Genomic DNA, 17,854 nt, shown 5'->3' with positions numbered 1-17,854 from the left:
GCCTGCCTCCCTCCCTCCCTCCCCTCTTTCCGTTCTTCCTTCAGCTCGCCGTTCCGACTCGTACCCCGAGCAGGACCTGCAACAACAATTGATATTAAATCCAGATTTATTGTCGAGCAACAGAAGAGTGTCTGACCTGCAGGGATGTTGCAAAACTAAACCCCGTCCAGCCATTTACCCCCACCCCTCCCTGTCTCCTACGATTGCCCTCACTCCATCTTCGCTCTGACGTGCCTGTAGTGTCACAACGGCCCAGCGAACTACAACTGATCAACTCAATTTGTCCACTGGAATTGGTTACGTTGAGTTTTTCGGGATGCCACAGAGAGAAGTATGGAATTAGGGTCAGCGAGTGAGCTGCTTAAAGGCAGAGCATTTGAATAACTGAAGGCTTCTGCACGACTGTACTCAACTTTTCACCCTGTCATAGGGATGGGAATTTTGAAAGGACGTTTAAGGTAATTGCTCCACTGAAAATGGGCAATGCGGATGAAAACTACAGGGTGTGAGCCACGGGCAATGAGAAGAAATTATATTACTTTAGAAATGATAGGGTGCCGGGGAAGAAAAAAAAATTGAGATTTAGTTTCTTGAGCCATTTTAAAATAGATTTAAATTAATAGAAAAAGACTGGGTAGGAAATGGTCTTACTCCGTCTTCATTTTAATCCAGAGGTCTGACCGAAGAAGATTGTTTTTTGAGTGGATGGCTTTGACATTGGAAGTGTCAGAGGTGCACTAAAGTGGTGACACAACTAAAGGGACTTTGCTCAGACGTTTGACGGCGATAAAAAACTACAGTTGGGGATCTTTTGTCACCAGCACTCCACTCTGCTTTGACATGCCTTTGTGAGCTCTTCTTCTGTGCAGCAAACAAGAGCGTTAAAGATGTATTTATCTGCCTGCGGTCCAAATATCTGCCTTCCACGTATAGCTGTCCAGCTACAGCTCATTCATTTCCGCTTTTTCTTCTTCTCTACATTTAACATATGTCATGCAGGCTGAGACTCCCGGGTCAAATGATAAAAATTCAACCCATGAAATCATTTTTAAAATGCAACCAGACCATGATAACATTCAAATGCAGCAGTCTCCCGGCCATGTACCGAAGCCGGTTGATAGAGATTAACAATCAAAAGTATATAAGCCTCCAACCCATCAGCGGCTTTAACAGTTTATTCCTTTCCTCACTCGAGGATATTGTCTGCAAACATAAGTTACACACATTGCGGTGCTATCAGGTATCACGTTTTCATTATTTACCCCTGTGCAAGGCGGGTCCCTCCCGGTCACGGTCCTGGTCCCCGAGGAGACGCTCCGATGGGACGTCTCGTCCCACTGGGGCAAATTTCAAACTGAAGGAAATCCACACTGTTCCTCCAACTGTTGTCATTCCTTTGCTCTTCTGGTTGTTATTCATGTCACTGCCGAAGCAGTGAGCCTTCCAACTGTCAGCTGCATTGACTCCATATGTTGGTTTGATGGTGTATGGATGACGAAACAGAAAGAAGGGGAGGAAGAGTGACAGGGAGCGGGGGAACATGTAGATGTGTTTAGATTTATCTAATTGTGTAATTTTTGTCAGTCATCTGGTGGTAAAGTTGCAAACCGCAACCAACTGAGCTCCCGCCAGGGGACACTTTATGGTGGCACACAGCTTATTTTCATTTCCGGTTTCCCTGGAAATTCAACGCAAATGCGGCGTATTCTGGACCTTTTTCTGCAACCTAACGCCGCGTTCCATTATACCTCGGAATTCGGACCACGAAAGTCGGGGGTGGTGATTTTTTGCCGACCTCTTGAGTCGCAGTGGAACCGGAACGCAGCACAACACTACCTAGCAAACATGGAGACTTTCACGGAGGTCGGGTCCCCCTAATGTTACTGTATTTCACGAAAAAAACATTGGTTCTTTGTTGCAGGTGAATATTCATATATGAACAGACAATTATGGACAGTATATTCAATTTATGTGAATACGTTCTTTTAAATATTACACACTGTAGCTTTAAATACATTATGTAACCTCCCTTTGCGTAAAAAAACAAAGAACCTTATGCACCTCAATGTCAGGGTACCCCCCCACTTCCCCTCACATCTACCTCAGGTCTCTCTACTAAAATGATTCTGGCCCCCTAATGCATGGCGACTGCAATCTCTCTGTCGGGACAGCAAATGGTCCAAGATTAGGGACATTAGGCCAGTGGAACTTTCCTTCGAGTTTAACAAGCTTCAGTCCAGGTTTATATCGTGATTGATTCTGTGCTCAGAGCTTCTTCTTTTTTTTTATCAATCCATTAGAGAAGAGGCTGCAGCATGGCAGCCTTCCAGGCACGCGCATTAACATCCCATCGCGGGGCCAGAGACACCGGGGAAGGTCAGCGAGGTGGGAGGATGCCGAGGAAACATTTACTACTCGGTTACAATTATTTCCCTACAGCATTGCTGCGGTGTATCTAGCATATTCAATATTTACCACTGTGTAAGTTGGGGCAGGGTCTGCCATAGCTTTTCCTTGCTTAGATATTTTACTAAACACAGCTGTTTTATTCACGTGCAAATGTTATAGTTACTGTACAGGTGGCGCCCTGTATTAATACAGGTGCAGTGGGATGAAAATAACATTTACTGCACAGAGTGGTGATTGGGGTTGCAATGATTCGGGGGTTGTAATGATTATACAGTACATTACGCAGAGGCAGGAAAAAGGAAAACTCATCATTACATTTATTGGACTTTTATGGAATTGCATTACGAGTGATTAAAAATGAAAAATAGCCAATTCTCTCTCCTATTTGGGCTAATTAATTTTCCGCATTGAAGTGGAAAGTACACTATGGGAAACATCTCCAGCATCCCCATTAGATGTAGAGGTATTTAATGATTCAGTGTTGTTAACTGTTTTTAGTCTTGACTCGGTATTCGTCGAGATGACAGATCAAGTCATACCGAATATTATGTAGAACAGGAATAGTTAAACAGTTATCCTTTCATCTCTTTTTGTTCGCGCCACTACAACTAACTCTAGAGCAAATTAAAAGATAAGTGGGCGACGCTAATGGAAGCTTCCCCTCCCCTCTTGTTAGAGCTCAATCGGGAGAGCAGCACCGTTCATTAATGCGCAGTCATATTTATCGACGTAGCCCTGCCGTCAGCACGAGACAGGTTCCTGAACAGCTAATGACTTATAATCGAATCAAACGTGGATTATTCAGTGAAAAGGAGCGAAGTTAGAAAGTGTCACCTCTGAACCTTTTGGCAGGGAATCTAAAGCGCACTTTGGAAACACTCAGTAGAGTTAACAGTTTGCACTTCAGACATCAGAACTGAAGTCATTTTTTTATTGCTTTGTTCACTTGAATTTTTCCTTTCATGCAGAGGATTAATGGAAAATTGTTAAGAATGTTTGAGTGAGATTTTTTTGTTGTTGCAGTAAATGTGCCAGCATGATGAAACAATTACTGTGGATGTAACAATATCATAGAAGAAATTTGTTTTCTTGTGATCTGATTGAAAAACACATTTTTTTTTATACTGGAAACGACCAAATTGTATGAGTGCACGGTAATGGTGAAAATGAGACTTGGATTTAATTATTAAATCATATGATCTCTTCCCTTATTCTTATGTCCACATAACGCAAACAGAAATTGCTTCCATTCATATGAAATTATTTCCATCGCTTTACCTCCGAGCTAGTTGCGTAATCGAATCATCTACATAACCGTTCCGAGCGCTATACTTAATTGGTCTTGAGTGCTTTTGAAATCAAAAGGGAGCATAGCATAAAAAGATATTGTGGTAGTCTCCCCACTGTGAGGCAAGCTCATTTGTATTTCAAATACAATCTGATTAAAAATAGTCATAACACACGAGAGAAAGGAGGAACAAGCAATTAGTGCAGACCAACGACAGCAAACACCGGGACTAAGATATGTCCATTAGCCATTAACACTCTGGTTCATCTCAATGATGAATACAGTATGGGTTTCATGGGTCTAAGTATGTGTGTCATATAGTATAATGTATATAATCTGAATGTACTGCATGTGGACCATTTTATCTGTGGAAAAAAAACAGATAACGTTTCCATCGCCATTGTAAACCTGTGTGTTAATGATGAGCTACACGATTAGGCTCCTCGGTGGGAATTCATTTGTAACAGTTAAAATTTCATATCTGATTCACAAGTAAAGAGATATTTTGTCAAGATGGCATTAGCGATGTTAATTAGGTTGATAAATGTTTAATGGACCGAACTCAAGTTTGACTCATGAATGATGAATGATTTGTTGGTACATCGCGGAACATCTGTTAAAGAGTTGTGCTCTGTGTTCTGCCGCCCATTAATACCAAGTGAATTTTATGAAAATGAGATACATGAAAATGGAATTGGAAGACATGATGGAACTGGAGGCTGAATTAGCCGATGAGGCAGAATTGAAGGGATCATCCAATGAATCATAGTAGTGGTGAATGTAATATTGTCAGTCTGCAAGTAATCTACAAACCAACTAGTTCAAGTGTTGCTCACTTTCCCCAACATCTTAGAGGGCACTCCTCTGATTTCACATGTAAAGATCTTGTTGTTTTGGATAATCTAATTCAAAAATACTTTATCAAAAATGTGGCTAAAACATTTTTTTGATGTCCAAATGCAACTGATGCAGCGAGAGATGATTTCACCTACCTGCTGCCTGCAGCTGTTCCTGCAGTGGGCAGCAGCTCTTAGTGGCAAACCACGGTGACGTCACCCATTGGTCCTGTTGGGATTTTCTCCAACCGTCAACCATTGCGCGTCCCCGCCCACAACCGCAACCATTCACCGATTGGATGCTACCAGCTGTCAATCATGCTCCTATACATGCGGTACTTTATCGTCCATGAGACCACAACACACAAAATGAACACCATGCTGTATTGAAGAAGACTTGAATCGAGAGACCATACACTCCTCAGGAAAATGTTTGCTGACGTCGTGAATCAAGTGAGAAGTGGGGTTGATTTAGGTCTTTGAATTTAACTTGGATCGAGCACACCTCGAGCTGAATATTTGTGCATGGAGAGAAAAAACGCTTGCTTGGTTGTGCCCAAAGATAAAATGCCACAGGTCTTGAAGCGGCATTCTCGGTTTTATTGACTGTGGACTGTAGAGCAGGTAAGCCTTATTTAATATTAGGGCATTGGGGATTCGCAGGCAATCACAGGCTTCTTAGCTCATTCAAAACCAAATCAGTTGTCATTGATCCTGTAAAGGTAATATAGTCAGTGGGGCCAAATCACTGAAGTGTTTGCAGATGAAGGGCAGAGACACCCCCGGTCGTCACTAAGGCCAGGATCAATGGCTGTCGGGTCGTGACAATACCTGCCAGCTTTGTGTGATCAAGACCAATGACCGGAGCGGACGGATTGGCGAATCCTCCCCCCCCTCTTCCTCTTCCTCTTCCTCTCCCTCGAGTCAGAAGGGGAGCAATGAGACAAATGGAGGAAGAGGGGGAGTAGTACTGAGGGACGGGGTTGTGATGGAAAGCTTCGCTGTGGGTCTATAATGATGCGGCTCTCCAATCTAAGGCGGATACAGATGAGCCTCTGTCTCACTTCACTTCATCAACACTGTCACACACACGTCTGCACGGCGCAGCTCGTGACACACCCGCGCGTTGTAAACATTGCTCTATTTGTGATTTCCCCCTCGCCCTGTTTTTCCCATTCACATTCACAGTGAAGTGTAAAAATATATCAAATAAAAACATGTACGGTTCAAAGTTAATATCACGTCTATTAGCTTGAAGATCGGCAACGGAGAAAAAAGCAAAATTGGAATATGGCATCATTGTGTGAAAACAATGTCTCGCCATAGCGTCTCCCGAGTCAAATATCTGTTTCCTCAATGGAGTGAAACTGGAATCGCTCAGCAGCTAGTGGCAAAGAGAGCAGCATGAGACCCCGCGTAGCCTATTTATCCATATTGTTTTATGTCTTCCAAGGGCAATGGAGCCAGACAGCGTTGCCTGCTTGAGAATAATCTCTCCACTTCTGCATCGGAGCCGAGCGTGAGCCCACAGCTGGGAAGCAGTCCTGGAATATGATTGCCAATTTATAGTGTACTTTTGTCAGGATCAAATGGAATTGGATGTACGGCTGGATTTCAAAATACTTTCCTATACCACCTTAAATCAGGTCAGGAGCTCCCCACTGACGATCCATCAGAGGAATCAAATTCCTTCGCTGTGTCTGGGGAATGTTTTTAAATTGACTTTGTGGAGGCACAATGTCCATTCTTGTAGACTTATGGCGCCCGAAGTCTTTGAATACATATTTTAAAGAGGAAATACATTATTTGGCAAATTCAATTTTATAAGTACAGCTTGTGTTTGTGCGGCAGTGTGTTCTGCTGCCAAGGCTGGAAATGGAGAGTGTACATGAATCCCTTCTGGACATGTCTGCTCTCAAACCTCGAATTGTCTCCCCTCCGTATCTCTTCTATGATGCAGGACATGCAGCACTGCGCCTCCATTTGCTGTTTGTGATTGTGCCAGATTGCTTCTTTGCCTTTCTGTTCGTAACACGAGAGAAACCCAAAACTAAAAACTAAACTAAAAAAACGAATTCTCCCAGATACAATCATTCATTATGTCTAAATGTTCAGTGCTTATTAAATTTGCCTGGAAAATGTAAATGAGATGAAATCCCTCAGGTGCACACCGAAAAAAAAAAGAAGTCTTGGCTATGCTGATACAGCATTTCTACTCTTGAAAAAATATAATTCACGAGGAGTTGAAAAGAATTTCTTATCAGCAAATATTCATTTTTTTATGATTTTGCGTTCTATTAGCCGAAACAGATAATGCAGAGCTAGACCGTTTGCCTAAACCGATCTAAAATGTCTCTACACATGCTGGGCAAAAAAAATTAAAATAATGTTTGCTTGTTTTTCTTAAAGGAGACGTACAATGCGCATATTCAGGTTCATAATTTAAATTTGGGTTATTACTTGAAAAGGTTTCCATGCTCTAAATTTCAGTAAACATATCATTCTCATCATTCTGTCCATTCCTGCAGCTCCTCTTTTCATTCTCCGTCTGACACACTTGGTTTTAGCTCCTGTCTCTTTAAGGCCCCTCCCTCCCGATAAAGACCAGTCTGCTCCGATTGGCCAGCTGGCCCCCTCTGTTGTGATTGATCAACCGCTTTCAGTGTGTGTAGGAAGTTCTTTCGTTCTCGCTCTACCTTACGTGGGGGCGTGTCAGACTAGCCGCTAGACGTGTTTAATGCAACCTCGTAATATGGTGATGTCACCATCTTGCGAAAGTATTGGCCGGAATGCTGACGGGTCATTTCGGGGGCTTCAGGAGTTCAGGAGGAACAGGAAAAACTGACGAAGCATAATACGTGTCATTTTAATAAATCAATAAATACAAACGGACTGTGGTGTGAGTCAGTTTGTAGTAATTAAAAGTGATTAAAAATCAGCTTTCCGGCGTGCGAATAGGCATGTGAACAGGCGGCCTGTCGCCTTTCACTGCAGCGAAGTAATAACGGAGTGATTTGTGGACAGAGAGCAGCAAAAGACAAAGGTGGAGTAAAAAAACATAAAAAGGAGTGGAACAGAGAAGTGGATGAGGGAGAGGCTGCGAGTCATCAAATAGATATGGGGGATACAATGGGACGCATTCATTTTCCTGCCGCATAATGTCCTTTGTAGTGTCAGCTCTGTTACTTTATTAATGGCTTACTCGGGTGCCGCATTGATGCTGGTGATATTTCAGAGTATCCCTCGCTGCGTTGATGGAAAAAGAAAAAAGGCTTCCAAAATGACTTTTTCTTTCAACCAGTGCATCCCCCCCCTTTTTTTTTTTTCTGAAATAATGACAAGAATTTCACTCTTCAGAAGATGATGTCTTTCAAAGAAAGTCGACAGGTGGACGGTGTGATGGTGCCTCGGTGTCTCTCTGTGGAACACACTCAAAACGGGACTAAAGTGACACGCGGATTAACCTTTCTGGGCTGCCTGCCCGAGGCCTACGTGAATCATATGTACATGGATACGCAAGTTACATGAGACAGTGGGACAGCACGTCAATCGGGAGAGGTGGAAGGAAGATGAGAAATATCAACAAAACAAGCAGTTGAACAGGAGGAATCCGAGATGAGTAGAAAGAGAAGGGAAGAAAAAGTGGGCCAACTAAGTTTCAGCTAAGAAGTTGTGGAGACGAAAAGGAGGGGCTCAAAAAGGAAGATAAAAACGGACCGAAGAGGACAAGTGTTTCGGAGCGGGTCAATTCAAGGTGGAGGAGGGCATTCAGAGAGAGCTTCAGCAGCGGCCCCGTTACTTTTGATGAATGGAGGTCGGCTCGAGAGAAGAAAAGGTGCGCTGATAACAACAGATAAACTGCGAGGAGAAGGCAAACACACCGATCTCAATCCTTCACGTCGAACGACCACCCTGACCGATACCTGCGTGCGGCCCCCCGGCCGCCCAACGAAAAAGCTTTAGACACAGGCTAAGTGATAACGCGGACTTTGACGGATCTACTTTCGGAGACTTTCCGATACTTTATCTCTTCCCGTTTAACGCGGCGCGGTCGACGGTTGATGGCGTCCTCTGATAGGCTTGTGTCCAGGAGCGAGCGCCTGATCAGACTCTTGAAACTCAAATTGTATTGCAATTTGCAGCCTTTTTTTTGAGGTGCAAAGTGTGATGGCGTCACCATTCTTCACTTAGCGCTTAGTGACAGTACCTGAATAGGTGTAACCTCCCTGTCAATGTTGCACCATTTTAAGCTACAGAAGCCTGTGGGCTGCATCGGGTTTCCATCTGTCACTGCCACGGCCAAGAGCTTAATTGGCAAAAACTTTGCTGTAGCTGTTGTTTTCACAGAACAAACTCGAACAAAGACGGGGGGGGGGGCGGGGGAGTCACTAGTATGTTTAGTTACCGGCGCTATTACACAAAAAACACCCCCTTTCAAGGTGAGCGAACATGCATTCGAGATAAAGCTGAGCGTGCTCAGATTGACACGCCAGATCCCAACAGGGAGAGGAATGAAGTGCATTCAAATGAATTCTGCTGGAGAGCAGCTGGTGCCTGCAGCTGACGCTCCTGTTGTTTTTTGATCCCTCACTTCACACCTCGCTCCCCGCTCCTGCGCGGTGAAGTGTGTGTGTGTGCGTGAGGCAGACGTATTGACAAGCTCGCCAACTAGAAAAGGGATTTGAGCAGACTGACGGTGAGGAAATGATACTGTCGGGGGTTACGCCACATCACTTGCCACGCAACTCTACACACCCCCCCCCCCCCTTTGGGATGTTGGCCCTGCAGCACCCGTCTGCTTGAAAAAAAATGTAACACTAAAAGTTTCAAAGTCGAGTCAGTTCATGAGAGAAGTCTTCATCATCTGGTAGCTGGCACCAGGAAGCTCTTGAAGATGCTGTGATTGAGTCACCAGGTCAATTTGCAGTTTTTTCCTTGCTCTTCATTGCAGTGTTTTCTTTTTCTTTTTTCATGTGCCTACTGTTACCTCAGCTTGGCTGTGATTCAGGGATCTTTGAATAGAAATAGTTTAGTAAATACATACTCATGCTCATGATCTTTTTTTCCCCCCCTGCAGGCTTCAGCAGAGCTGGTGTAAAGCAAAACTTGATGCAGGCTGCACGGTGGTGTAGTGGTCAGCGCTTTCGCCTCGCAGCAAGAAGGTTCTGGGTTCGAATCCTGATTCAAACCAACCAGGGCCTTTCTGTTTGGAGTTTGCATGTTCTCCCCATGTATGCGTCAGTTCTCTCCGGGTTCTCTGGGATCCTCCCACAGTCCAAAGACATGCAGAATGGGGTTAGGTTCATTGGAGGCGTGAACGTGAGTGTGAATGGTTGTCCGTCTCTGTATGTGGCCCTGTGATAGGCTGGCGACCTGTCCAGAGTGAACACCGCCTCTCGCCCAATGTCAACTGGGATTGGCTCCAGCCCCCCCATGACCCTTAAATGGATAAAGCGGTAGACGATGGATGGATGGATGGAAAACTTGATATACAGTTTTCTTTTCGCTTCGATCCAGGAGGTATTGGTCTACATTTACCTAAAACAGCAAAATAACAAAAGCCAGTTATCTACAAAAACAATATAGCATTATTCCACAAGAATATCTCATCGCCGACCATGCATCCTTGATTACTTTGTGTTCATCACGTTGTGTTCCTCCACGTTCGCTTCAATTACTACCTGGATATTCCATTCATTCACTGACAACTGAAGACCCACCAGGTTTTTTTCTCCCTTCACCCTCAGCTGCTCCTCCTCTATGGCGTGACTCTGTGTTTACTGCTCCAGTGTTGTTTTACAGGCCCAGCAGGTGTGGCCAGGGTTCGGCAGACTGGGCCGCGAACCAGATGGTTTCATGACTCAGGTGCTTCATGCCCAGCGAACCTGCCAGCTGCTGGTGTCTGAGGCCCAGCCTGATTGATTCCCCCCCCTCTCTCTCTCTCTCATTCTCTCTCTCCTGGCTCCCTTCCTCTGGCTCCATCTTGGGCTTTGGATGTGGCCAGGCCTGGATGGGTCAACCAGATCTATAGTGAGGTGTGTGCACTGACATTTACCTTGATGGAGACAACGGCAATGCAAGATTGAAGGGGGAAAGGGAAATGTAGAGCTGGGGAAAGGAGGGACGGTGGCTGCATGAAATGTCAGGCTACTGGCAGGCTGTCTGGCTGACTGGCTGGATCGTTGGCAAACTACCCAGCATGCATGCAGAGACACAGAGACATGCACATGCAAACACACACACACACTGATCCATGCATGCTGACTGGCTTGATGGATCATTGGTAAATCCATACGTGCAGACCTGTTTACACATTTTTGCGTATGTGTGCTCGCTGAAAAAGGACATGAGTGCAACATATATAATGGCGCAGGAAGGTCAGTCAACATCAGTTGAAGTCACAGAAATAGTTGTGAAGGACACAGTGATAATTTTTCAATTCCAAAGAAGAAATATAGTCAAAAATTACATATTTATTTTTATGTCATTTTAAAAAAGAGACGGCTGCAGAATAAACAGACAAAACCATTAAAACCGATGGACTGATTTATGTACAGCGGAATAAAAAACGGAATAATTAAGACATTAGATTGCATGAAGGACAGACTTTTTTTTATTCCCATTTGCCTCTCTCGGTCAACCCCTTTTTTTATTCCTCCACTTCTGATTGAGTTTATTCACACGCACTGACATTGAATGTAAGCCATACTTCACTTCTAACAGCTGTCGCGGCCTCTCTCTCAGCCTCGCTCGCCCCCCATACCCTCTTCAGCAAATATCAGGCACAGTGGCCCTTCTCCGTTTCTATCTATCTGATGCACTGTGTGTGGATTCCGGAGGCAGTATTGATTTTCACCAGAGGTGACATTTACTGCGCGCTCTGCCAAGTCATTGCCCTAATCACCTGACTGCTCCTTCACATTTGAACTGAATTCGGTGTCAAAGTCTCAAGCAATGAGCTGACCCGCCTGGTGCTCCTCCGGCGCGAATGAGTTGGCCGACATTATATCTGCAGAACAGCCATGAGAAACCACTCATGCATGTCCTGTAGTCATCCGGGGCTCTCATTATAAGCAATATCACCTTCTAGGCATTCTTGTACAGCCAGCCAGTGATTACAGTTTAGAAAATACAGACCTTGTGATGATGGCGCTTTTTATTTCACATATTTGAGTAAAACAAGGCTCTTGTAATGTCTCGATATGTTTCTTTCTTGCACTTTTCACCTTGCTGGGAGATAGACCTTATAGTGGGACAATGTGATCTAAATGCTGGAGGTAAGGTGTATGGATCTTTGCTCCTGATTGAGCATTCCTTCACTGCACTTAGAGAGCTAACATAAACCTAAAGACCTGCACTCCAAGTGGTTGTCAATAGATCACTGTATTTATCTCTCCCCCATGCAAACCAATCCATATGAAACCTATCCAGCCCATATTATTTTTTCCTCCCTCCTTCAGGACTCCTTTTATTTTCCATCTTTCTTTCTACCCCTCCATAATAATAATATTGTTCTGTGAGCCATGTCAGTGATGCCCAACCAGTCGGGATTCTTCAGGGATCCTGGGCCCTCAACATCAGGATTTACATTACAGTCCAATACATTTACTAATTTGGTGACGTATTCCACTTAGACACAACACTAAAGCTTTAGTATAGTTTTAGGGTGTTAGAGGTGTAAGGAGAGGAGGTGTTCTAGGAAGAGATTAGTCTTCCAGAGGTTCTTGAAGATAGAGCGGCACACCCCTGCTGCAATATCTTTTAGTAGCTTATTCCACCAATGGGGAACCACAGACAAGACAAGTCTGGACTGTGATTGCATTGTGTGCCATGATGGCAAACAACGATCCTTGGATGCAAGCATTGGTGACTTGAATTTGATGTGGGCAGCCATGGGTAGCCGGTGGAGGTCGATAAGCAGTGGAGTGATGTACCCTTTAAGGCTGATTTAAGACCAGACGCGCCACTGGATTGTGAACCATTTGAAGGGAATTTCGCTGTGAAAGTGAGGCCAACCAGAAGGGCTTTGCAGTAGGTGAGGTGACAGATAACCTTGTACCAAAAGTGGGTAGCATACTGAGTCAGACAAGGCCTATTTTGTTGTGTTATGTAGTGCAAATCAAAGATTGGTTGGAGAACTCAGGTTGGAGTCTTAGAGACGTTAAGTTGACGATGGCCTTCCTTTGTCCCAGAGGACATGCCTAAACAACATGCTGGGATTTGGGTTAAGGCTGTGTCATCTCTCAGATATTTTGTTGGAATGGCAGGTTATGTTGGGTGTTGTCTGTGTAGCAGTAACATGAGAAGCAATAGGAGTGGATTACTGGACCCAAAGAAGTAGTGTATATTGCAACAGCGAAACTCTGTGGGGGAAGGAATAGGATACGGATGTTTGTCCCTGCCATGACACATTGAAGGAACGTTCAGTCAGACAGGGTTCAAACCGAGAGAACTTACATTACCATTCCATTTGCAGTTTGTCCAACTGCACTCTCTCCCTTTGTCAACATCAGCAATTCCCACTAAATGCTTACAGATTTATTCATCTCTTTGGCTCTGTGTTGATCATCTCATTAACTTGGTGTACAATGCACAATTTTCTGCAGGTCCAGCGTTACTTGTGTATGATAATTGTTCCTGCAGAATAGATATTGTTTTTGTGCACCCAAGGCTCTTTGTTTCCCCTAGACTGGACCGTATTAATTCCTCTTTGTGGCGCTCTGCTCTGGCAAATTCATCCCGAGCCAATCACTGCACAACAATGATGGCTTCACAGAGACATTAAAACACGTGAGATAGTTGAGCCGAAACACACGGAAATCAATTAACGTCTCTCATTGGACCCCTCTGGAGAAAACATGCAGTTCAGGGAGAGACGATTCACATCCTACACAAATCTTCAAACTTCACAATTCATATGCTGTTTTTCTTTGCCACGGATGTATGTTTCGATATGTGCGCAGTAGCAGGCAGCCCCATTCCTGATCACTGTATGCACTGAGCATTCTCAGTGAGCGACTCTATGTTGAGATTCAAAATGTTTGCTTCTTTTTTCTTTCCATTTATGTGATCCACAATTTGATCATGCTCTTTCTTTGACAGCCTTGCCTTGAATTTCCGAGGCACTTTTTATTTCAGTATAGTAAAGAAACCTCTCATGAAATTAATGTCATTCTATGCCACATTTAGTCGTACCGTGTGTATTTCTTTTGGCAACATGCTAAATATTGTAGGAAGTACAGCCAAACCCCACGAGAGATAACAGAAGACTACCCAGCAAACACGTCACTGTGATGTGGAGTATACATAATCTCAAGAGACAAGCTGACAGGAGAAGCAGCTAATGCATATTTGACTAATATAAATCCAGACAGCAGAAAGGACAAGCAGTCAGCAGGTAGAAACCACAAGGATGTATGAGGAGCTATAGCCAAACCAAGTTTACAATAGTCAGCAGGTCTCACCAGCTTTTTTGTAAAAACTTCAGTAGGTTTTTATGTATTGTACCATAGTGATTAAGAACTTGTTCCAAACAATCAATCTACTTAACCAGGTTGAAGCATTAATAATTAAGGAATGTCTTTGTTGGTGAATAGATGTGTCATGTTTAAATGTTTAAAACTGTTGCTCGATTGTAGCATGGTCCAATCAAATGTAATCAACTATGTAAACAAGAAGCCAGTGTACGTAGTATCGGTTTTAAATGACTGAACTAAAATACTAACAACAACTAACTAACATATTCTGTACAGATAGCCTTAAACGTCAAACTCTGAATCAGGCCCGGTGGGTATTCACATACAGTTTGCTATTTTCTGTTCACTTGGAAAAAAATATATATGTTTATATTCATTGCACACTAATCCCTGTGAGCCTCTATCTTAAATCCCACCACACATCAAATAGCCAACAAGCTGAAACAGAATGCACGTGCATGTATTAAATCAAATCCTTTCACTTGCGTTACACGTGGTCCGGGTATCAAAGAAAGAAAAATGACAGGAATACGCATGCACACAGACACAGGAGCCTAAAGAAAGTCCTGATATGGATCACTGTCTGTAAAGTAATTATTAGACAAAAGTGTCTATTCATCCTTTGAGATTATATTTTTTAATTAATTCTTCTCGCACAAAACAGACTTTTCAGAAAAGTAAAAAAGATGGACTTTGTTGATAAACTGCCTCCTTTCATTCTGCCAGGCTTGAATTATATTACCTTCACACGTCTAGTACGTTTCTAAATGGTTTTCTGATTAGCACGGCATTGCCTCAATGCTTCCACTCTACTACTGTTCGTCACATGGGTCTAGATTGTAATATTTCCTCCAAATGTACATCATAAAACAGTGTTTGTGTTGTAGAGTCCTGCTGAGGGACGTACTTAGTGTTTTCAGGTATCCACATTTCACATTACATTCTGCATATCCATGTGTCCCATGTACCCTTGCTATGCTACGCTATGCTGACAGGCCTCTGCCCTTTAGTCAACCTGATTGGGTTTATGGACCAACAAGCTCTGTATCCCACCTTGTCAGGAAGCCATGTGATAGAAGTGAATTAACATTTTGACACCAGCGGGAAACGCTCTAAGTCCCCGGGGTGCAGTGATTACTTTGCGGGGACATTACATGTAATAGCCTCAGAATTCCTGAATGTCTGCCAAGGCTTTTTGATCATGCAGATGGATCTCTGTAGACAGCCTGGACACTGCTGTGCGAAAGCTTTCATACTCATGTGATGTATTATATCACTGTCACACCAAACCCAATTAAATATTATGCTTATTCTGAGATTCAGTTTTCTTCCTACAATCAGAAACAGAATTGAAAAAGCCATAAGTAATCATCAGTCAATGTGGTAATGACATAATGATTACACACAAATAACATAAATGGGCCTTAGCACCATTCCCTTTTAATGTAGTATCCTTCATTTCCCACTGAAATGGTCCATTGACAAAGAAAACAGATTTGAGGGGTTTCCACCTCGAGAAACTTGTACTTTGAACTCCTAGATTGCAATTCACAAAATAATGTCTTGTCACCACTTCACTTGTATCAGTAAATTTAGGAGAGTTAGAGCGCCATAAAGCAGGGTTGAGGAACCTCTGACCTCAAGCTGTACAGGCAGCCCATGAGAAAACTTGAGCAGGCCTACAAGACAGTTCATAATTACAAAGGAGCAAGTCAGAAATACAAAATAATGATATAATATGATATTTCTTCTTGCAATAAAATAAAAATAATAAAATGGTAGATTAACATGTCCTTCAGAGACTTCCCTTTTGGCTGTAGGCCTGTCAGGTGACGTCAGGGTGAACGAAACGAACAAGTAGCTGACAGGCATCATGGTTAGCTTCGTGACAAGGAAAGTGAACACAGAATGTTGGGCCAAGATAAATGTCAAACCATAAAGACGACGCAGTCTATTTCTCAGAGATGCTCTGGCAGTGGTGGTCAATCTCCAACGCAGTTAAACTGGATGACTTGGGAGAAGAAATGGGTCCAGATAAAGTCAACATTCTTTGGAGCTCTCCATCAAGCAAGCTTCTTCAAAACCCCCATTCTGACAGACACAATGTGGTGCAGTCGGGCATGTTTTGGAGCTGATGGCTCAAGAAGCCGAAACTTCATTTAGAAAGAGAATTTGTGAAGTATTGCCTCATTGCAACCGCAGAGCTGCGGAACCAGACAAAGTACAATTGTTCCATAGTGTCAGTTGGTCTGAGAGAACTGTCACAGATTGGATTACTGATATGGCACGATACCAATGAAAACGAAAACCGCACGAAATGTCCTGTTCTGCTCTCAGGCCTGTGCTGAAACAACAGACATAACAAACATCGCCAAACTAACCTTTTTTGTATGTGGGATATCACGTTGGATATGAGGGAAGGATGACTTTCTTCTCTACTTGTTGTTTGTACTGAAACCAGCTGTGAGTTGCATCATCACAACCATCTGACACCAGACGCCTCACTGGAAAGAAAGGCAGTTCCAGACATCACATGAAAAACGTAAATAAAGACGAGTTTGATTTGTTGAGCACCTTTCACAGATACAGAACCGCAAAGTGTTTTTTATGTAAATAAAAATTAAAAAATATTAAAAAAACAATAGAAACGATAGCAAAGGTTAAAATCACAAGAGCAAAAAAAATGAGGACACAGACATAAAAAAAAGTCAAATGGTGATGACCGCATTTGACTTTATGCGTGTCATCATCATAAATATGGGAAATGTTGCTAAGAATAACTAATGATAATTGATGTTGACGTACCACGAAACACGTTGAAACACTCTGTCTTGTTTCACAGGTATTTTTTGTGATAATTCACAAGCATTTATAATGGTAATTGTAGTCATAATGCTTATTCAAAGGAAAGAACATTTGATTACTGATTTGGATGTCAGTTACCATGGCAACGCTCAAAGCCTCGTCAGAAGCCTTTATATCACGGCTCCCGGGTGCATTGCGCGGCTCGTGTTACGGCGAAGCCACTCGCCTCGTGGTAAACAGAAGCGACAGTGTTATCCTGAATGGCATGACATCATTGAAGATAAGGATATTGTGTGTTTTATTTTTTCATACGTGGTTTCTGTCCAACTATTTTGAAACCAGTTCCTGTAATCTCTCATCTCTCTCCCTTGCTTCCCTCTCCCCCCCTGAGCAACGCACTCATTTTTAGCTGACGGCTCCCAAAACATTTCCGAACTGAACAGACGATACGAGTTTTACATCCGAAGAGAAAATTTTTAGTTTCTCGGAAAATTGTCTTGAGGATTTACCAGCAACCATCCTGACTATTTTTGCCCGTTCAACCTCTAACTTCAGATTTTGGGGGAAAGCGCCATTAATCTCTATTTAACACCGCGTCGGCTAATTAAATCTCTCCTTTACAATGTTTTTTTTGAGACTAACTCAGCTGCAACTGTAACTGGGTCACAGCTGAATTTGTGAAATGATGAATAAAAACACGTCTCAAAGAAAACACCATGAACCATGTCTTTGAATTAATACATCATACACCTACAGTCAACCCAAATACCCAATTAGCTATTTTGGGTTTATGCTCTGCATCTTGTCGTGGTCTCAGTGAGATTTGCTTTCCATGGGAATATTTTTTTCTTCTTCTATTTTATGAAGTTTTTTTTTTTTCAACTGCCCGATTGCAAAAATGGGATTTATAGGTAAAATGGTTCAATTAAAAGTCAATAGAGGCAGCGTGGCAGACTGTTTAGTCTGTTTTAATATGAATTTTTATACTCAGCCAAAAGGTATCTTGACTGTCTGAGGTTTAAGGGAAAAAATAGAAGCTG

At 43.0% G+C, this 17,854-nt stretch overlaps 1 protein-coding gene across 3 annotated transcripts in view; it reads left to right on the top strand.

Annotated features, from left to right (window-relative positions):
- The window catches only part of cdh13 (cadherin 13, H-cadherin (heart)), a 280,640-nt gene that overhangs the window by 61,234 nt on the left and 201,552 nt on the right, over positions 1-17,854 (top strand). The window lies entirely within an intron of this gene.

This window comes from Scophthalmus maximus, chromosome 7, assembly GCF_022379125.1.
Source record: "Scophthalmus maximus strain ysfricsl-2021 chromosome 7, ASM2237912v1, whole genome shotgun sequence".
Taxonomy (NCBI): Eukaryota; Metazoa; Chordata; class Actinopteri; order Pleuronectiformes; family Scophthalmidae; genus Scophthalmus; species Scophthalmus maximus.
This window is presented reverse-complemented; position numbering and strand designations above follow the sequence as displayed.